The following is a 22,320-nucleotide window of genomic DNA, read 5'->3' on the forward strand; positions in this document are numbered from 1 at the left end:
CCTTCTCAAGGGCAACTAGAGATGGGCAATAAATGCTGGCCTTGCCAGTGACATCCACATCCCATAAGCGAATAAAAAAAATAGCTCTTTATGTGGCTCAGTGCCAAATTTTGTCGGGTAACGCTCCTATGAAGGGCCTCGGGATATTTTTACAATGTTAAAGGCGCTATATAAATGCAAGTTGTTGTTGTTTGGAAAGGGGCAAACTTCAAGTTGATCTAACTTAAGTTTTCACGGTTATGAAGGCAGTTGGCAGAACTGATCCAGGAAATTGTGCATTATGATGAAAGGTTCAAATACTTTCGTACAAATTAAAAGAACATAACAACATAAGAAATAGGAGCAGGAGTAGGACATTTGGCCCCTTGAGCCTGCTCCACCATTCAATAAGATCATCCTGATCTTCTACCTAATCTCCACTTTCCTGCTCTATGCCCATATCCCTTGATTTCCTTAATATTCAAAAATGTAACGATCTCTGTCTTGAATATACTCAATGACTGAGCCTCCACAGCCTTCTGGGTTCGAGAATTCCAATGATTCACCACCCTCTGAGTGAAGAGATTTCTCCTCATCTCAGTCCTAACTGGCCAACCCCTTATTCTGAGACTGTGGCCCCTGGTTCTAGACTCCCCAGCCAGGGGAAACATCCTCCCTGCATCTACCCTGTCAAGCCCTGTAAGAATTTTGTATATTTCAGTGAGATCACCTGTCATTCTTCTAAACTCTAGGCCTAGTCTACTCAATCTCTCCTCATAGGACAATCCCCCCATCCCAGGAACCAGTCTGATGAACCTTCGTTACACTCCCTCTAAGGCAAATATATCCTTCCTTAGGTAAGGAAAACAAAACTGTACACAATACTCCAGGTGTGGTCTCACCAGGGCCCTATATAATTGCAGTAAGATGTCTTTACTCTTATACTCAAATCCTCTTGTAATAAAGGCCAACATACCATTTGCTTTCCTAATTGCTTGCTGTACCTCCATGTTAACTTTCAGTGATTCGTGTACAAGGACACCCAGGTCCCTCTGAACACTAACATTTCCCAGTCTCTCACCATTTAAAAAATACTCTGCTTTTCTATTTTTCCTACCAAATTGGATAACTTCACATTTCTCCACATTATATGCCATTTGCCATGTTCTTGCCCACTCACTTAGCCTGTCTATATCCCCTTGAAGCCTCCTTGCATCCTCCTCACAACTTACATTCCCACCCAGCTTTGTATCATCAGCAAACTTGGATATATTACATTTGGTCCCCTCATCCAAATCATTGATGTAGATTGTGAATAGCTGAGGCCCAAGCACTGATCCTTGCGGTACCCCACTAGTTACAGCCTGCCAACCCGAAAATGACCCGTTTATTCCTACTCTCTGTTTTCTGTCCATTAATCAATTCTTTATCCATGCTATTATATTACCCCCGACCCCATGAGCCCTAATTTTGTTTAATAACCTCTTATGTGGCACCTTATTGAATGCCTTCTGAAAATCTAAATCCAAATACACCACATCCATTCTGCTAGTTACAACCTCAAAAAACTCTAAGATTCGTCAAACATGATTTCCCTTTCATAAATCCGTGTTGACTCTGCCCAATCCTATTATTATTTTCTAAGTGCCCTGTTACCACGTCCTTAATAATAGATTCTAGCATTTTCCCTACTACTGATGTCAGGCTAACTGGTCTGTAGTTCCCTGTTTTCTCTCTCACTCCTTTCTTAAATAATGGATTTACATTTGCTATCTTCCAATCCACAGGAACCGTTCCAGAATCTATGGAATTTTGGAAAATGCCAACCAATGCATCCACTATCTCTCTAGCCACCTCTTTCAAAACCCTAGGATGTAGGCCATCAGGTCCAGGGGATTTATCGGCTTTCAGTTCCATTAAGTTCTCCAGTACTATTTTTTTTACTAATACTCATTTCTTTCAGTTCCTCATTCTCGCAAGACCCTTGGTTCTCCACTATTTCCGGGAAGTTTTTTGCACCTTCTTCTGTGAAAACAAACACAAAGGGCTGGATTTTCCTAAGCCCCTGGAGTTGGGTTGGAGGCGTGCGGGCGATAAAAATCGGAGATCCGGGGGTCCCGACCCCATCCCGCCTCCAACCCGCCTCCATGTCAATTTCATAGGAGTCGGGTTGCCGACAAGTGCTGGAACCCGACTCCCAGAGGCGGGAAGGGATTAAAGGCAATTAAACTGCCTGTTAACAGATAGTTAACAGGTAGTTTTTTGCCTATTCGCGATTTTTATTGCTGGTTTGTGGGCTTCCCGACAGCTCCAAACCACGAAAAGTTTTCGAGGCGGGACGTGGGTCTGAGGTCTTGGAGGGGTCGAGATGCCCAGTGTTCAGGTGTGAGGGGTGCAGGAGTGCAAAGGTAAGTGTTTTGCAAGTGTTTAAAGTGTTTAAATAAGTTTAACTTACTTTTACTTACCTTTACAGGAGTCCTGCATTCCGGTGTCGGGAGTCGGCTGCAAGAACCACAGAAGCTCCGATTTTTAAAAAAAAATCAGCTTCTTGGTTTCTGCTGCAAAATGATTTTAAAGTTATCCTGAGAAAGGACTGAGGCTGAATTAGCAGTTTTTCAGTGCTTGACAGCTTCAAACAGCTGTTAAACACTGATATTTCATCTGCCAAAAGCTTTTGACAGATGAAATGTCAATCTCTGACGTCACCTGTTGCCGGGTGGCCCTTAATTGGCCTGCTGAGCCCACAGGGCGGGCTCAACAAGGTCAATCAGAGGAAAATCCAGTGGGTTGGCCACATCTCCATGGAGGCGGGACAACAAGCCCGAATGTGGGTTTCCCACCTCCAACCCGCCCCCGTAGCAAAATCCAGCCCAAAGTATTTGTTTAATTTCTCTGCCATTTCCTTATTCCTAATTATAATTTCTCCTGTCTCAGTCTGTAAGGGACCCACATTTACTTTTGTAAGCTTTTTCTTTTTACATACCTATAGAAGCTTTTACAGTCTGTTTTTATGTCTCTCGCTACTTTACTCTCATATTCTATTTTCCCTTTCTTTATCAATTTCTTGGTCCTCCTTTGCTGAATTCTAAAATCCTCCCAATCCTCAGGCTTACTACTCTTTTTGGCAACATTATAAGCCTCTTCCTTTGATCTAATACGATCTTTAACTTCTCTTGTTAGCCACGGTTGGACCACTTTTCCTGTGGGGTTTTTGTGCCTTAAAGAAATGTATATTTGTTGTAAATTATGTATTAATTCTTTAAATGCTACCCATTGCTTGTCTACCATCATACCTTTTAATGTAGTTTCCCAATCCACCGTAGCCAACTCAACCCTCATACCTACGTAGTTTGCTTTCTTTAGATTTAAGACCCTAGTTTCGGATTTAACTAAATCACTTTCAAACTCAATATAAAATTCTATCATATTATGGTCACTCTTCCCTAAAGGCCTCTTTATACAAGGTTATTAATTAACCCTTTCTCATTGCACAATACTAGATCTAAAATAGCCTGTCCCCTAGTTGGTTCCTCAAAATACTGATCTAGAAAACTATCTTGCATACATTCCATGAATTTGTCCTCCACACTATTACAGCAAATTCGGTTTGCCCAGTCTATCTGTAGATTAAAGTCCCTCATGATCGCTATATTACCCTTGTTACATACGCCTCTAACTTCCTGATTTATACTCTGCCCTACATTACAACTACTGTTTGGGGGCCTATAAACAACTCCCACCATTGCTTTCTGCCCCTTGCTGTTTTTTATCTCCACCCAAACTGTTTCTACTTCTTGATTTTCGGAGCTAAGATCCTTTCTCTCTACTGTCTTTACCCTATCCTTTATTATCAGGGCTACCCCTCCTCCTTTTCCATTTTGCCTATCTCTTCTAAAAGTTAAGTATCCTAAAATATTTAGTTCCAAACCTTGACCACTTTGCAACCACGTCTCGGTTATGGCTATTAGATCGAACCTGTTAATTTCTATCTGCGCTATTAATTCATCTATTTTGTTGCGAATGCTTCACACATTCAGATATAGTGCCTTTAGCTTTGACTTATTTCTATTTTTCCCTGATGTCACCTTAGTCACTGATGCCTTATTACCTTTGTTACTCTCTCTGACCTTCCTGACCCACTCTGCTTATTTTTACCCAAATCTCTACACTGCTGTGCTCTAGAGCCTTGACATTTCTCTCGCTGCTTTTAAATTTACTCTTTCCTGAATCCTCCCCCCGCTTCATTAGTTTAAAGCCCTGTCTACTGCCCTAGTTATTCAGTTCACCAGGACACCTGTCCCAGCCCGGTTTAAGTGGAGCCCGGCCCAACGGAACAGATCCCTCTTTCCCCAGTACTGGTGCCAGTGCCCCATGAATTGAAACCCCTTCTTCCCACACCACTCTTTGAACGACGCATTTAAACCTCCAATCTGTTTGTCCCTATGCCAATTTGTGTGTGGCTCAGGTAACAATCTAGAGATTATTGGCCCAGAAATTCAGGTCCCAACGCGTGAGTACGCATGGGGTACTCACATGTGAACCCGATGGAAGTGCCGGTTTCTTACATGCACTGCGCATCAAATCAAATCAAATCAAATCAACTTTTATCGTCATTGTTAGTGCACAAGTGCAGTACAACGAACTGTAGGCTTGCGGCTCCCGAGAGTGTACATTTGGATTAAGACATTTAAACATTCAACATACATTTGGCTTGTAGTGTATTAACATAACATAACCATAATAAAGTGCATTGGCAGATGTGCAGGCTTTAGAGTTTGTTTGTGGAGTTCAGTAGGATGACAGCCCTGGGAAAGAAGCTGTTCCTAAATCTGGTCGTACAGGTGCGAATGTATCTGTAGCGTCTCCCAGATGGCAGGAGGGCGAACAGACTGTGGCTGGGGTGGGTAGGGTCTTTGATGATGGACCGTGACCTCCGTAGACAGCGTTTCTGGTATATGCGCTCTATGGTCGGTAGCCAGGTGCCGGTAATGCGTTGGGCAGTTTTGACTACCCGCTGCAGGACTTTCCGGTCATAGTAGCTACAGCTGCCATACCATACTGTGATACAGTTTGTCAGGATGGTCTCTATAGTGCAGCGGTAAAAGTTAGAGAGGATCAGGGGTGACAGGTTACATCCCTTCAGCCTCCTTAGGAAATATAGGCGCTGCTGGGCCTTCTTCACCAGAGAGGAGGTATTGAGGGACCAGGAGAGGTCTTCCGTGATGTGGACTCCGAGGAACTTAAAGCTGTCCACCCTTTCCACCACAGCCCCATGGATGTGGATGGGGGTGTGACTTCCGCCTTTGGACTTCCTGAAGTCCACAATGATTTCTTTGGTTTTCTTGATGTTGAGGGCCAGGTTGTTATCGGCGCACCACTTCACGAGATGCTGGACCTCCTCCCTGTAGGCTGACTCATCGTTGTTGGTGATCTGGCCTACTACCGTGGTGTCATCCGCAAACTTGATGATGGTGTTGGAACCATGAACAGCCACACAGTCGTGGGTGAAGAGGGAGTAGAGGAGGGGGCTCAGCACACATCCTTGTGGGGCCCCCGTGTTCAGGGTCGGGGGGGGGGAGGTGTGGTTACCTAATTTGACAGACTGGGGTCTGTTTGCTAGGAAGTCCAGGGTCCAGTTGCAGAGGGAAGTGTTCAGGCCAAGAGTGTGGAGTTTGGTGGCCAGCTTGTTGGGGACGATAGTGTTGAATGCTGAGCTGTAGTCTATGAACAGCATTCTGATGTAGGTCTCTTTACCATCTAGGTGATTCAGTGCCGAGTGTAGAGCAGTTGTGATTGCATCCTCCGTTGATCTGTTTGCACGATAGGCAAACTGGTGTTGGTTAAGAGAGGCGGGAACACTGGCTTTGATGTGGGCTAAGACCAGTCTCTCGAAACACTTCATTATGATGGGTGTGAGTGCGACAGGTCGATAGTCGTTCAGGCACGTCACAGCCGTTTGTTTTGGCACAGGAATAATGGTAGCGGTCTTGAAGCATGTAGGGACTACTGCCTGGGCCAATGACAGATTGAAGGTGGCGGTGAAGACATCAGCCAGCTGATCAGCACATTCCTTGAGTACCCGTCCAGGGATGCTATCCGGTCCAGCAGCCTTTCGTGTGTTCACTCCGCGTAGAACACCCCTTACGTCGGAGGTCGACAGAGTGAGCACCTGGTCTTCCGGGGGTGGCAAGGCTTTGGTAACCGGCTCCCTGTTGTCCCTGTCGAAGCGAGCGTAGAAGTTGTTAAGCTCCTCCGAAAGGGAGGCATCGCTAACCGGGGGGCTGGTGTTTTTGCCCTTGTAGTCAGTGATGGACTGGATGCCTTGCCACATGCGCCGGGGGTCCGAGTTGTTGTGGAAGTGATCCTCTATCCGCAGTGTCTGTTTCCTTTTGGCAGTCCTGATACCCTTTTTTAGGTTGGTCCTAGCTGCACTGTAAGCCGCCGCGTCGCCAGATTTAAATGCTGCGTCGCGTGCTTTCAACAGTGAGAAACCGGGAAACCGGGAAACAGCGCGGGACACCGGCACTTCCGTTCCTCTGAACGAAGGGGTTCAGAGGTCGAACGCGTGCGCGCGGGAGTCTGCGCGTGCGCTTTGAACTTACGTTTTTTTTTACAGGTTTTTCCGTGAGGGTAAGTCTTTAGATTTTAGAAATGTAAAAACCAGACGTAAGGCCTGCATTTTAAAAGGTAAGTGGTCAATTAATTAAAATTAAAACATTTTTTCCACAGGTTTATTATTTTTAAATACTTTAAAGCAAGGTAAGTTTATTTTTAGCCCCGTTTTTTTATAAAATTATTTTTTTCAAAAATTAAAATTTTTGTTTAAAATAGTTATTTAATGTAATTTACAGTTTATTTAAAAAGTGTGATGATTTTTTTAATTTTATTTGAAAGTTTACTACTATTTTGGGGCCGGAGTATTCATAAGTTTAGACAGGCCTTCCTGTCAATCTTATGAATGGGCTTTTCCCTCCTCCGATTGGCTGCCCATGGCTCACGTGATCCCAGGGGACGCATCGCACTAACTACGCCCCTGGGACACACAAGCACAGCGCGTCGGCAGCTGGGCCAAGGCCCGGAGCGGAATTCCACGGGAGCCCAGAGCTCAACTGCCGGCGCGCAAGGTAAGTGCAGGTCGGGGGCTTGCACCCGCGGGAAGCCCCCAACCCGAATTTCTGGACCATTCCTTTGAGGTTCTGCTTTTTAATTTGGATCCTAGCTCCTCAAACTCCCTCGTTCTACCTTTGTCATTGGTTCCTACGTGGACCACGGCAACTGGATCCTCCCCCTCCCACTCCAAGTTCTTCTCCAGCCACGAGGAGCTGTCCTTAACACTGGCACCAGGCTGGCAACACAACCTTCGGAACTCTCTGTTGCAGTTGCAGAGTACAGTATCTATCCCCCTGACTATACTTTCCCCTACCACAACTACATTCATAAGAACATAAGAACATAAGAAATAGGAGCAGGAGTAGGCCAATTGGCCCCTCGAGCCTGCTCCGCCATTCAATAAGATCATGGCTGATCTGATCCTAACCACCAATCTACTATCACAGAACCATCTCCTGAATCCAACAGAATTAGACACACGAAACAGGAGCAGGATCAGGCTACACGGCCCCTGGGCCCGCTCCGCTACCCACAGGGCCATGACCGATCCGAACCTAGACTCATGTCCAAATTCCTGCCCGCTCCCCGTAACCCTTAATTCCCTTTTCTTCTAGGAAACTGTCTATTTCTGTTTTAAATTTATGTAATGATGTAGCTTCAACAGCTTTTTGGGGCAGCATATTCCATGGACCTACCACCCTCTGAGTGAAGTAGTTCCTCCTCATCTCAGTTTTGAAAGAGCAGCCCCTTATTCTAAGACTATGCCCCCTAGTTCTAGTTTCACCCATCATCTGGAACATCCTCCCTGCATCCACCCGATCCAACCCCTTCACAATCTTATATGTTTCAATAAGATCGCCTCTCATTCTTCTGAACTCCAATGAGTAGAGTCCCAATCTACTCAACCTCTCCTCATATGTCCATCCCCTCATCCCCGGGATTAACCGAGTGAACCTTCTTTGTACTGACTCGAGAGCAAGTATGTCTTTTCTTAAGTATGGACACCAAAACTGTATGCAGTATTCCAGGTGCGGTCTCACCAATACCTTGTACAACTGAAGCAATACCTCCCTATTTTTATATTCTATCCCCCTAGCAATGAAAGCCAACATTCCATTGGCCTTCTTAATCACTTGCTGCACCTGCATACTAACCTTTTGAGTTTCGTGCACCAGGACCCCCAGATCCCTTTGTACTTCAGTACTTTCCAGTTTCTTGCCATTAAGATAATAACTTGCTCTACGATTTTTCCTGCCAAAGTGCATAACCTCACACTTTCCTGTATTGTATTCCATCTGCCAAATCTCTGCCCACTTGCTTAGCCTGTCTTCCCTTTCACTCCCCCCACTTGAATGGCTTCCTGCACCATGGTGCCATGGTCAGCTTGCTCATCCATCCTTCCCTCATCCACACAGGCAGCAAGAACCTCATACCTGTTGGACAAGGGCAAAGGCTGAGGCTCCTCCAATACTGCACCTGGGATCCCCTTACCTGCCTGAGTTGCAGTCACACCCTCCTGTCCCTGACCACTAACCAGACCTGTACCACTATCTAACCTAAGGGACTGCCTCCTGGATTAAAGTGTCCAGGTAACTCTCCCCATCCCTGATGCCCCGCAATGTCTGCACCTCAGACACCAGCTCAAAAACTCTGAGCTGAAGTTCCTCAAGATGCAGGCACTTACTGCAAACGTGGTTGTCTGGGATCACAATGCTCTCCACAAACTCTCACATGCTGCAGTTGCAGCACATTATCTGCACTGCCATCCCTATATGACCTTGTTTTATTTAGTTAAATTTAATTAAATTTGTAATTAGGTAACTTAGTTTACAGTGTAGTTTCTTGACTACTTACTTGATCTAGATTAAATTAAGGGTACTGAAATTAAATATCTAACTAACACAAAGCTCTACAAGTAGTGTAGGCAAAAAGCAACAACTCCTTCCCCCTCTTCTCCAAATTCCCACTCTTTCCAAATTTCCAAATAAAACACTCTGTTCAAATCCACTCCATTTAATCCCACTCTATGCAGACCCCATTACATGAATAAAAAGGGAATCAGATGGAATATTTTTGACCAGTGGGTATAGAGTTTTGCTATTACCAGTAGAGAGCACTTAAGAGGACATATTAAATAGGTTCAAGAGACAATTTTTTCTGGAGATAGAAGATATTGATGGGATAAGGTGAGAAGACAGGTGAATGGGACTAATTTATGGAAAAGGGATGTGTTTACTCAGACCTAAAAATTCTCCCGTTCCTAATTTTTTTCATCTTTTTAACTTCCCCAATTTTTTGTCCTACATAGTTTGAATGTGATTACCAAGCTAAGGAGCTAAATGCCTGGAACAAGCAACATCATGTTCAATCTTTCTTGCTGAAATATTGACTTGGCCTAGTCTAAGTTCTGTAGAGTTACTGTTGTGCATTCTGTAATCTATATTATCTATATATATAAAAGGATACATCTGTCTGTCATTCCGTCTGTCTGTCTGTCTGTCTGTCTGTATTGTATAAACTCGAAAGTTATAGAGCGTACCTAAACGTGTGTTACATCAAAAGAAAGCTTACGATTCCAGAACCGTCATAAGCGTATTTACGTTTCGGCGAAACAAAAATTGCGCCAGCGGTATCCAAAAAACGTTCAACATTCCACTCATTATCCGCTCATTAGCATCGAGTGACGGCGAGGTCGACCAATCGTACGGTCGAGCGACCCGACGGTCGACCAATCGCTGCGTAGCGGGGGCGGGTTCCTGGCGCGTGCGGGCGAGCCCTCCTAGAGTCGAGTGACGGGACGATTGACCAATCCTACGCTTCGGTGACCTGACGGTCGACCAATCGATGCGTGTGTGGGCGGGCCTTATCGTTCAGAACCGAGGTGAGTCGCCGCCATCTTGAGTCCATACTTTTCATTTCTTTTTCTCGCTTTCTGCGTCTTTAAAAAAAAAGTTGCTTTTAAAACACATATTGTTTTTTAAAAAAGTTAATTACTTTCTAAATCTTTTATCTAATCTCATTAATTTTCCTACCTTTCCCCCTTTTTGCAGGTAGGCCTCGAAGCCTGGGCGTCTGTTGCCAGCCATGCTGGACCCTAGGCAATTGTTTTGTGGCAAGCTCCTCCCACCCCTCACCCCCCACCCCGCCCCCCCCCGCTGGGCCTGATTCCGAACCAGCGGCCAGCCATCTTGGTAAAGGCTGGCTGGGCTCACTGCAACCTCCTCGCGCTTCATTCGGGGGGGATGCTCGGGAGGGGAGGGGGAGCGGAGAGGGTTACCCCGGCAACCGGGCTCGCCAGCCGCAATCGGCCGTCTCAGGCCCAGGCCCGGAGATCGGGAGGCGGAGAGGGGAGGAGGGTTACCAAGGCAACCGGGCCCGGCCAGCCGCAATCGGATGTCTCAGGCCCGGTCTCGGGAGGGCGGGGCTCGGGCGCACCGGGGCGCTGCGCTCGGCATGTCAGTGCGTGGGGCGGCACGGAGCTCAGCAGAGCCATCGCCTGCAGTGGGGAGAGGGTCTGCTGGCTCCCCCACTCCCTTTCTCCCCCCCTCCTTCCCCCACCTCCTCCACCCCTCCCCTCTCCCCCACCCCTCCCCTCTCCCCCTCCCCTCCCTCTCCCCCTCCCCTCCTCTCCCACTCCCCCCTCCCCTCCCCTTCCCTCTCTCCCCTCCCCCTCCCCCCTTCCTCCCCCCCTCCCCTTCCCCCCTCCCCTTCCCCCCTTACCCCCTCCCCCCTCCCCTTCGCCCCCGCCCCCTCCCCTTCCCCCCCTCCCCCTCCCCTTCCTACCCTCCTCCCCTTCCTCTCCCCCTCCCCTCCCCTCCCTCCCCCCTCCTCCCCCCTCCCCTCCCCTTCCTCCCCCCTCTCCTTCCTCCCCCCCTCCCCCTCCCCCTCCCCTTCCCCCCTCCCCTCCCCTCCCCCTCCCCTTCCCCCCTCCCCCTCCCCTCCCCCTCCCCCTCCCCTCCCCCTCCCCATCCCCTCCCTTCCCCTTCCCCCCAGTCGTGCTCTCTCCCCCCTTCCCCTTCCCCCCCTTCCCCCCTTCCCCCCTTCCCCCCTCCTTCCCCCTCCCCCTTCCCCCTCCTTCCCCCCTCCTTCCCCCCTCCTCCTTCCCCCCTCCTTCCCCCCTCCTTCCCCCCTCCTTCCCCCTTCCCAGTCACTCTCTCTCTTCCCCCTAGTCGCTCTCTCTCTTCCCCCCCGTCGCTCTCTCTCTTCCCCCCAGTCGCTCTCTCTCTTCCCCCCCAGTCGCTCTCTCTCTTCCCCCCAGTCGCTCTCTCTCTTCCCCCCCCAGTCGCTCTCTCTCTTCCCCCCCAGTCGCTCTCTCTCTTCCCCCCAAGTCGCTCTCTCTCTTCCCCCCAAGTCGCTCTCTCTCTTCCCCCCCAGTCGCTCTCTCTCTTCCAACAACAACATGCCCTCGAAAAAGCCTCGGCACCGCCGGGCACTCCAGCTAGTATATAAATAAAAGGATTGTGGTGCCTGTCTGTCTGTCCGGGCATCACTCAAAAGTTATAGAGCGTACCTACACGTATGTTATATCAAAAGAAAGGTTATGATTAGTAGGGTGTCCTAGGTGTATTTACTTTTTAAAAAACGTTCAAAAAATGTACTAAATCCGCTAATTAGCAGTTGACCAATCAGGGGAGTCTCATAGGCATATTTGACCAATCAGGGGAGTGTCATAGGCGCCTTTACTTTTAAAAAACGTTCAAAAAACATACAAAAGCTAATGAGTGTCATAGGCGTATTTGACCAATCAGGGGACAGGTGAGGACGGTCTTTGTTGTCGGGTGGCTCGGTTGGCGTGCCGCAATGTGCGCTCACCTGGGGTGACTTGGGCCGGCCCTCATGTGCTACCCCGCGCATGGGGACTCCGCGCCTCTCTCTCGCCTTCCCTCTCTCTCTCTCTCTCCCCCGTCTCTCTCTCTCTCTCTCTCCCCCCATCTCTCTCTCTCCCTTCCCCCCAGTCTCTCTCTCTCTCTCTCCCCCCAGTCTCTCTCTCTCTCTCCCCCCGAGTCTCTCTCTCTCTCTCTCCCTCCCAGTCCCTCTCTCTCTCTCTCCCCCAGTCTCTCTCTCTCTCTCCCCCAGTCTCTCTCTCTCTCTCCCCCATCTCTCTCTCTCTCTCTCCCCATCTCTCTCTCTCCCTTCCCCCAGTCTCTCTCTCTCTCTCTCCCCCAGTCTCTCTCTCTCTCTCTCTCCCCCCCAGTCTCTCTCTCTCTCCCCCCCGTCTCTCTCTCTCTCCCCCCAGTCTCTCTCTCTCTCTCCCCCCAGTCTCTCTCTCTCTCTTCTCCCCCCAGTCTCTCTCTCTCTTCTCCTCCCCAGTCTCTCGCTCTCTCTCTTCCCCCCAGTCTCTCTCTCCCCCCAGTCTCTCTCTCTCTCTCTTCCCCCCAGTCCCTCTCTCCCCCCCAGTCTCTCTCTCTCTCTCTTCCCCCCAGTCTCTCTCTTCTCCCCCCCCCCCCGTCTCTCTCTTCTCCCCCCAGTCTCTCTCTCGATCCCGGGCCTCTCTCCCCCACCCCCCCAGTCTCTCTCTCTCTCTTTCCCTCTCGCTCTCTCCTTCCCACACAGACAGACAGACAAACTCTTTTATATATATATAAAAATTATTTCTACTTTTTTCATAACAACATGCCCTCAAAAAACCCTCGGCACCGCCAGGCACTCCAGCTAGTCCCGTATATATTCAAGTTTGAGTCTATTCTGAGAATTCATAGCATGAATTCCATGGGATAGGGAGATAGATTTATCAACACCATAAGCCGAATGTGAGGAATCTTTACAAATTGACATATGTGCCAAGATTAATTTGAGAAAAGAAATTAATTGCAGTTGGTGGAAAGAAAAGAAAAATTCTTCTCAGCCTCTGTCAGCTACAGTCACCATATTCAAACTAATGTATGTTTAGCATGAAAGTACAGTTAAGTATGCCAAAAAGGCATTTTGTCAACTTCGTGACCGTATTTGAGGTCTGAAGTAATTAGGTTTAATCATAAACAGAACTGGCCCTGCCCTCAAGGTCTACACATGGATACATGCTACCATTAACTATTGTAATATTTTCTACTTATTATGGTGCAAGATTATGGGGGAGAAATTGGGTGGAGCTGCAAACGAGGCGCCAAGCTCGCCTGGGCGCCGGATTTAGCGCAGCGTTTGGCGCATTAGCGACCGCCGGAAATTCAGCTTGAGCGCCCCAGGAGGGACACGGGGTGAGGCTCGAGGTGCTCCGCGTCCCTCTTAGGGCGCTGAAACTGAATATCGCAACGCAACGTGCCGCAGCGCCACATGCTGCGGCACGGCGCGCTGCGGTACTGCAGGCCTTCCTCCCATTCTTAAGGGGGAGGGGCCTGCACCAGCACGATCAGAGATCGCGAGTGCCGGCAAAAGAGCCCGGCACCGAGGAGAAGTGCCGGACTCTCGGAAAACAGCTGGCAATGCCGCGGGGAGCGATCAGGAGGCCGGGGACGGAGGTGCTGGCAGGCGGCCGCCAAAAAAAAACGGCCGCCCCGCACCTCCACCTTAATTTGCGCCACTGCCGCCACAGGTAGGTCCCATGAACTGGGCGCCATTTGCGAATGGCGCTACAGAGGCGGTCGCTGCCAAATATCGCAATCGGGGCGGTAGCGGTGCGCTGCGCACACCGATGACGTCATCGGTGGCGGCGCAGCGCAACAGGCTAACGTCACCATTAGCGCCCCAGCTAAATATCGCGGGAGGCGAGGCCAGTGTTGCTAGAGCCACTGAGTGCCCTCTTTAGGCGCTAACTGGTGGCGCAGCCCACCGAATTTCTAGGCCTATATGTTTGTTATTGAGGGACCACAGTGAAGGGCCAAGGTTCATAGTATAGAACACCACCAAAACTGGAAAAAAGAGAAGACAAGCTAAATCAGGATGTAGTGAGTAGATGGGACCATGCTTGTGTTTCAAAAGCCTGGAAGCTGTAGGAGAAAGGGAGAATTGAGGGAATAAGAAGCTCTACGGATTTGAAGTCCTGTGAAAGAATGGGGTTAATTGTCACCACCTGGACGATAATCTGGCGTAGTGGATCGCCCGCCCGTTACTAAACTCACCTGATTTTCATCCCACTGATTGTAGCAGGATGAAAATTGGGTGGGTTCTACAATGGGCAGGCACCCCACTCCACTGGATTACTGAGTTAAAGTAAGAGACGGTGGGGTCTAGTTTGACCTTTGCGCGGCGCTGGTCGACGGCCCATTCCGGCGTCGAAGTGGATCCCGTGATTTTGAGGCCATTATTGTATGGATAATATGAATCTGAACAGAGGATAAAAACGGTCAACAGATTTTCATTTTCTTCACAATTTTCTCCCAGGTGTTCTGGAGAATTCCTGTTGTCTGCAGGAAGGACCACACATTCAACCAGGACCCAGATATACTAGTCCCGATGGTGAGGTGAAGGTTCCAGGATGGCCCGACCGCTTGCAAAGTCGCTTTTACCAATATGACAACACCCATAATACAGGCGCATATTGGACGCCGGATGTTGCGCCGTGAAAGCGGTCCTTTTTCCCCCTTTTCTGCCCAGAGAATGGGTATAATGAGGATCAATTTTTACCCCAATAGATCTTTATCACTCCTGCTCTAATGGTGTATTTTACAACATTTTTGTTATCAAATTTGTTGCTAGTGATAGATAAAACATTTGTTATACTCAAAATCACAACAGGCTGTGATGGAGTTTACTGCCTTTGGAGATTCATTGATTCATCATGTTCCGTGTTCGGTCCTTGTCTTGGCATTCTGTACTGCTGTGGCGCATGGCATCAATGTGGTAAAGAAAATGCAGCTATAGTCAATTTAAATTTGACCCATCCTGGCACTAGATTTTTGGGGACTCTGTGCTAGACTCACAGAAGACAGATCCTTTATGCTAAGCTTTCATCCTTAAAACTGAAACATTAGGTTGACCACATGAGGACACTTTTTTTATATTAAGTGGCAATATAACAGAATCCAGCTGGAAACAGCAATGTCTCACAAATTGGAACTTGATGGTTTGTAAGAGTTGGAGAAAGTGTACTGGGATACCAATTAACCTCAGGATCCAATGCGTCTGTACAGTTTACACATGCCATGCACTCTACTCATCAGTGACTGTGTAATGAAGCCTGAGCAGAAACAGAGAAATGTAGTTAAAGTATGGAATTCACTAAACAACAACAACTTGTATTTATATAGCGCCTTTATCATAGTAAAACGTCCCAAGGCGCTGCACAGGAGTGTTATAAGACAAAAAATTTGACACCGAGCCACATAAGGATAAATTAGGGCAGATGACCAAAAGTTTGGTCAAAGAGGTAGGCTTTAAGGAGCGTCTTAAAGGAGGAAAGAGAAGTAGAGAGGCGGAGAGATTTAGGAGGGAATTCCAGAGCTTAGGGCCTAGGCAACAGAAGGCACGGCCACCAATGGTTGAGCGATTATAATCAGGGATGCTCAAGAGGGCAGAATTAGAGGAGCGCAGATATCTTGGGGGGTTGTGGGGCTGAAGGAGATTACAGAGATAGGGAGGGGTGAGGTCATGGAGGGATCTGAAAACAAGGATGAGAATTTTGAAATTGAGGCATTGCTTAACCGGGAGCCAATGTAGGTCAGCGAGCACAGGGGTGATGGGTGAACGGGACTTGGTGCGAGTTCGGAAATAGGCAGCCGAGTTTTGGATGACCTCAAGTTTACGTAGGGTAGAACGTGGGAGGCCAGCCAGGAGTGCGTTTGAATAGTTAAGTCTCGAGGTAACAAAGGCATGGATGAGGGGATCAGCAGCGGATGAGCTGAGGCAAGGGCGGAGACGGGCGATGTTACTGAGGTGGAAATAGGCGGTCTTAGTGATGGCGCGGATATGTGGTCAGAAGCTCATTTCAGGGTCAAATATGACAACAAGAGCACATCTGATTTATTTTTTGACACTAAACCTTTGTTAAGATAATATTAAGTGCATTTTAGCTGCAATGTGACCCAATGGACTTAAATTTTTCCACCTTAGAGTTTATGGCCGGAATTTGAATCTGGAGGCGGGCCGGAGCAGTGGGGCTAGAAGCCGTTCGGGAAACCCATGTTTCCCGCAGGCCCTGTCGAATTTAACAGCAGGGCTTGATTAGCATTTCAAAGCACTAATTCCCGCCCGCAGCCAGGCAGCCCATTGAGTCCCGGAGCTTCACCCTCATCAGACACTAGCCCCCTGCTCCCCTCCAGTGAACGTGTGGCCCCAGTGTCGGAAGTGTCACCCTCAGGAGATGCAGGCGGTGAAGCTCCGGCTTCCTCTTCCTCCTCCTCTGGCGCATCGCTGCCATTGACAGGCTGAGGGACAGGCTGGTCAGCTCGTGGTTCACTATCTAAAAGCAGGAAGGTAAAAGAGTGGCTTTAACGTGAGGGCAGGGGGGCAGGAAGAGAGCAAGGATTTGAGACAGTTAATTCGATTGAAATTGTAAAAGGCTGGTGTTGTGAGGAAGAAGTGGAATGAGAGAGGAGAGAAGCTGATGAACATACCATTGTTGTCCCCAATGGGATTGACCTCTGTAGGGGGTGGCCTGTGGTGGTGGCGCGTGCGCCCAGTCAGTTATGCCCCTGACTGTTTTGTGAGCGGTTCGAATTGCTCCCACGCCCCTGGGTTCAAGATGCCGGACTTAGATACAAGGCGGCGGTACAGAAAGACTTGAGTAGACAGGTGGTTGGATGTAAAAAAAAACAAGATTTTATTGAAGAGGAAAAAAAATTGATACAATCTTATGGAAAATTACTAGTGTACACTTCTACAGGCAAAAATACAACAGAATAACTATTATACTTATACAGGGAATGGGGAACACACGGCACATCGAGGGAAAACAACTATCTTAACAATCCCCTTATCCGACGTAAGGGGTGTTCTACGCGGAGTGAACACACGAAAGGCTGCTGGACCTGATAGCATCCCAGGACGGGTACTCAAGGAATGTGCTGATCAGCTGGCTGATGTCTTCACTGCCATCTTCAATCTGTCATTGGCCCAGGCAGTAGTCCCCACATGCTTCAAGACCGCTACCATTATTCCTGTGCCAAAGCAAACGGCTGTGACGTGCCTGAACGACTATCGACCTGTCGCACTCACACCCATCATAATGAAGTGTTTCGAGAGACTGGTCTTAGCCCACATCAAAGCCAGTGTTCCCGCCTCTCTTGACCAACACCAGTTTGCCTATCGTGCAAACAGATCAACGGAGGATGCAATCACAACTGCTCTACACTCTGCACTGAATCACTTAGATGGTAAAGAGACCTACATCAGAATGCTGTTCATAGACTACAGCTCAGCATTCAACACTATCGTCCCCAACAAGCTGGCCACCAAACTCCACACTCTTGGCCTGAACACTTCCCTCTGCAACTGGACCCTGGACTTCCTAACAAACAGACCCCAGTCTGTCAAATTAGGTAACCACACCTCCCCCCCCTGACCCTGAACACAGGGGCCCCACAAGGATGTGTGCTGAGCCCCCTCCTCTACTCCCTCTTCACCCACGACTGTGTGGCTGTTCATGGTTCCAACACCATCATCAAGTTTGCGGATGATACCACGGTAGTAGGCCAGATCACCAACAACGATGAGTCAGCCTACAGGGAGGAGGTCCAGCATCTCGTGAAGTGGTGCGCCGATAACAACCTGGCCCTTAACATCAAGAAAACCAAAGAAATCATTGTGGACTTCAGGAAGTCTAAAGGCGGAAGTCACACCCCCATCCACATCCATGGGGCTGTGGTGGAAAGGGTGGACAGCTTTAAGTTCCTTGGAGTCCACATCACGGAAGACCTCTCCTGGTCCCTCAATACCTCCTCTCTGGTGAAGAAGGCCCAGCAGCGCCTATATTTCCTAAGGAGGCTGAAGGGATGTAACCTGTCACCCCTGATCCTCTCTAACTTTTACCGCTGCACAATAGAGAGCATCCTGACGAACTGTATCACAGTATGGTATGGCAGCTGTTGCTACTATGACCGGAAAGCCCTGCAGCGGGTAGTCAAAACTGCCCAACGCATTACCGGCACCCGGCTACCGACCATAGAGCACATATACCAGAAACGCTGTTTACGGAGGTCACGGACCATCATCAAAGACCCTACCCACCCCAGCCACAGTCTGTTCGCCCTCCTGCCATCTGGGAGACGCTACAGATGCATTCGCACCCGAACGACCAGATTTAGGAACAGCTTCTTTCCCAGGGCTGTCACCCTACTGAATTCCACAAATAAACTCTAAAGCCTGCACATCTGCCAATGCACTTTATTATGGTTATGTTTATGTTAATGTATTACAAGCCAAAAGAATGTTGAATGTTTAAATGTCTTAATCTAAATGTACACTCTCGGGAGCCGCAAGCCTACATTTCGTTGTACTGCACTTGGGCACTAACAATGACAATAAAGTTGATTGTGATTATCCCACCCCCTATACCTAACTAGATTAAGCTATGAGGGGTCAAAACTTCATGCTCACCAATGAAAAAGGTTTGTTGGACACAAAACAGCGGTGGGGTTCGGGGTTCGCTCTTGGTGCTCTCTGGAGCCTGCCGTTGTCACATGGTCTCCGGGCGCTGCAAGGGCGTTGTCCAGGTTCGAGTACCTCAAAGTTAAAGCCTCTGTTTGGGCACTTTACCTTGCAGGGATGATTCTTCGTCACCAGCCGACAGTTTGAGTTGGTGTGCAGATACTCAAAGGTCGGCTGAGGCTGAAGGCCCGATAATTCGAAGCCTCCCCTCAGTTCGTCTCCTCAGTTGGTCTTCTTCGGTCAGTCTTCCTCAGTTCGTCTCCTCAGTTGGTCTTCTTCAGTCAGTCTTCCTCAGTTCGTCTCCTCAGTTGGTCTTCCTCAGTTGGTCTTCCCTCCTCCTCTCATCGCGTCCCGCTTCGCCTGGCCTGAATTGTCCGTGTCCGTCTGATGCAATGCCGGGGCGATGGAGTGGCAAAAGGCACGGGCAAAGGCCAGGGGGTAAGCACGGGACGGGGAAAGAGCGGCAGCCACGAGGGCGGGCAGAGGGAGAAGAGAAGAGAAGAGAGCCCAAGCCAGCGATTGCTACCCGGGGGCCTTCAATTATACTCCTTTCGAAAACCCTTATCTGCACGCCAAATCAGGTTCGTTCTTTGTCTTAATTTTGGTGGGCTATTTTAAATAATGGTAGCAATCCATACTAACTGTTTTTAGATGGCCGGTAATCGCATCTACCAGCCTGATAATTGACTTGTATTGTCATGAATGTTCCTTGATGGGCCTGTCCACCCTCAATGGTTCTCTTAATCTGTTTGCGATTATATATGTAGGCTGCTTGATGGCCTTAACTATAGGCCTAAACTGAATTTAGAGTTGTCTCCAATTCGGTCTAATACATAATTCAGAGTCCTGTCTGGTTTCAAAATACAAAGTCTCTCTTCACAGACACTGCAGCTTGGGTTTCAATCCACAAGCTGTCTGCGTTGCAGAGTCCATTTAAAAATCCCACAGGCTTTCTGCCACAAGGCACGGACGCCACCTTGGGTACCCTTTTTGATTTAAAATGTCCACGCAGGGTCCCGTTTATTAATAACAGCCTTCGGGGAAATGCAGAAATTTTGCAAATCTTACACCTCTCCACCAGCCACGGTGCCTACTACCTGGCTCGCAATGAGTCTGTGGACTCTCTCCTCTAATTCTGTGAGGGGGTGTAGGTCTGCCTGTCCTCCTCCCATCCATTGGTTCTCTTGGCAGTTATGTGAAAGATTGGCCTGCAAGAAAAAGGACAGCGTGTGAGTGAGTGTACAGCCATGTGTTTGGCAGATGTGCCTACCATAGTTGAATAGCCATTAATGTGTGCAAAGTGTGGAATGTGCATGTGAGTTTTGTGAGAATATCATAATTGTTGGATGATTGTTGGGCATTTGGGCATTTACACTGTCTGGGCACAGAGTGAAGTTGAGATGGTGGGATGTAAAGGTATTGAAAAGCAGGTACTCACCCTGACCACCCGAGTGAGGTCGTTGAACTTTTTACGACACTGTGTGTGTGTCCTCTGCACCAGGCTCCATGATGACACATGCTGGGCCACCTCCCTCCACACTCTTCTAAACTCACGGGGCAATGGCCTCCTGCCACTCTCTGGAAAGAGCACTGCCCGTCGCCGTTCAACTGCGCCAATCAGAGCCACCAATGCCTGATCACTAAAGCGGCGAGCTTTCTCCCTGGGCCTCTGAGTATCCATCACAATTGTTTGAGCGATATCAATGAGTAGATGTTTGCAGGGTGTGGCTGTGCAGCAAGATGGACCCTCCCCAAGAACTGGACGGTGCCAGTCTGTCTGTGTTCCAGGGTAATTGAAATCGCCTGTGTTTCGGTTACGTTCTGAGGTAGTGCCTCGCTCCCCGACGTTAGCGTCCTAAGAGAGGCGTGTAGCTCGCCAATCACCTCCAGGGGCGATGGAGACTAATTTCGCGGTCGGCAACGATAATTAGCACCGGGAGCTAAACGTTGCGCCCGGCCGATATTAGCGCCCCAAAATGGGCGATACCCAATTTGTCAATTACCCTGGAACTCAGACAGACTGGCACTGTCCAGTTCTTGGGGAGGATCCATCTTGCTGCACAGCCACACCCTGCTCATTTGACCTCGGCCTGCAAACATCTACTCATTTTTCCCCCACTGACTCCTACCTTGCCATAGGCCCAGAGCCTGCTCACCTCCTCCAATCCACACACACTGACTCCTAAACGGCCATTGGCTCAGAGCCTGCTCACCTCCACCAATCCACACACACTCTGACTGCTACCATGCCATTGGCCCAGAGCCTGCTCACCTCCTCCAATCAACACACACTGACTCCTAAACGACCATTGGCCCAGAGCCTGCTCACCTCCACCAATCCACACACACCGACTGCTACCATGCCATTGGCCCAGAGCCTGCTCACCTCCACCAATCCACATACACTGACACATACCCTGCCATTGTCCCAGAGCATGCTCACCCTCTCCAATCCATACACTGCACTCCTACACTGCGATTGGCCAAGAGCCTGCTCACCGCCTCCGATCCACACACACTGTCTCCTACCCTGCCATTGGCCCACAGCTTGCTCACCTCCTCCACCCCACACACACTGTCTCCTACCCTGTCATTGGCCCACAGCTTGCTCACCTCCTGCACTCCACACACACTGTCTCCTACCCTGCCATTGGCCCACAGCTTGCTCACCTCCTCCACCCCACACACACTGTCTCCTACCCTGTCATTGGCCCACAGCTTGCTCACCTCCTGCACTCCACACACACTGTCTCCTACCCTGTCATTGGCCCACAGCTTGCTCATCTCCTCCAATCCACACACACTGACTTATACCCTGCCATTTTGGCCCCGAGCCTCCAATCCACACACACTGACGGCACTGTGTAAGAGCTGACAGCCAATCAGATGAAACTCTCCCCCCCGCCTCGCCCTCAGTGACACTGTCCTTCATTCTTTGCTGGTTCATGCTCTGGCCGTTGAGCCCCGCCCCGGGAATTTGACTGCGGGGGACCTTACAAATCGCTGCACACCCGCGCCACTTAGAGGGAACATTGCACATTACCTCTCATCATTGACCAATCACTTCTGTCATCTCTACTTGAAGGGATAATTACTAGTCCTAGCCCCTTTAGGGCTACCCCGGATCAGGCGTATTCCCCAGACATTCACTTTCAACTAAAGTTAGAGGTAGCCGAATCCTAAAGATGCTTAATTGGGTCTAAAGTTTCAGACTATCTCTCCGTAAAGGAAACAACCTGAAGGTGTTACCGTCCTCCAGATAGCACTTTTAATAAGTTTAGCTAGACTGTAATGTTCCAGATATTATGAGGGTCTGGAAAACTCCCCCAGAATTCTGCAACTCCTCACCAAAGAGTGTACAGAGATTGAGTTCACGAGTTTGATACAGAAGTATTATGTGAGACAATTCTAAAAATATATAGATTTATTAAAGAACTGACATGTAATTTATAGTTGGTGATTCAATCGTAATATTAACAGTTCCAAATACAAAAAGCTTTTACAATTCTATTATCAGAGATCCTTATTCTCACATCTTAACTTCGTTACATTTTTACATTTCTTAGTCTTATTCCAGGAGATCCACCAAATTCAAATACAAGTGTCTTGATCCCCAAGATACAAAGAGTTGAAAACTTACAGAGCTTGCCTCAGAAGCCAAGAATCGCTTTGCCCCTTTACAGCAAATCTGTCTTCCCATTTAAAAGTTCA

Source organism: Somniosus microcephalus, chromosome 14, assembly GCF_052327205.1.
Source record: "Somniosus microcephalus isolate GS21.2 chromosome 14, FLI_Smic_1.0, whole genome shotgun sequence".
Classification (NCBI taxonomy): Eukaryota; Metazoa; Chordata; class Chondrichthyes; order Squaliformes; family Somniosidae; genus Somniosus; species Somniosus microcephalus.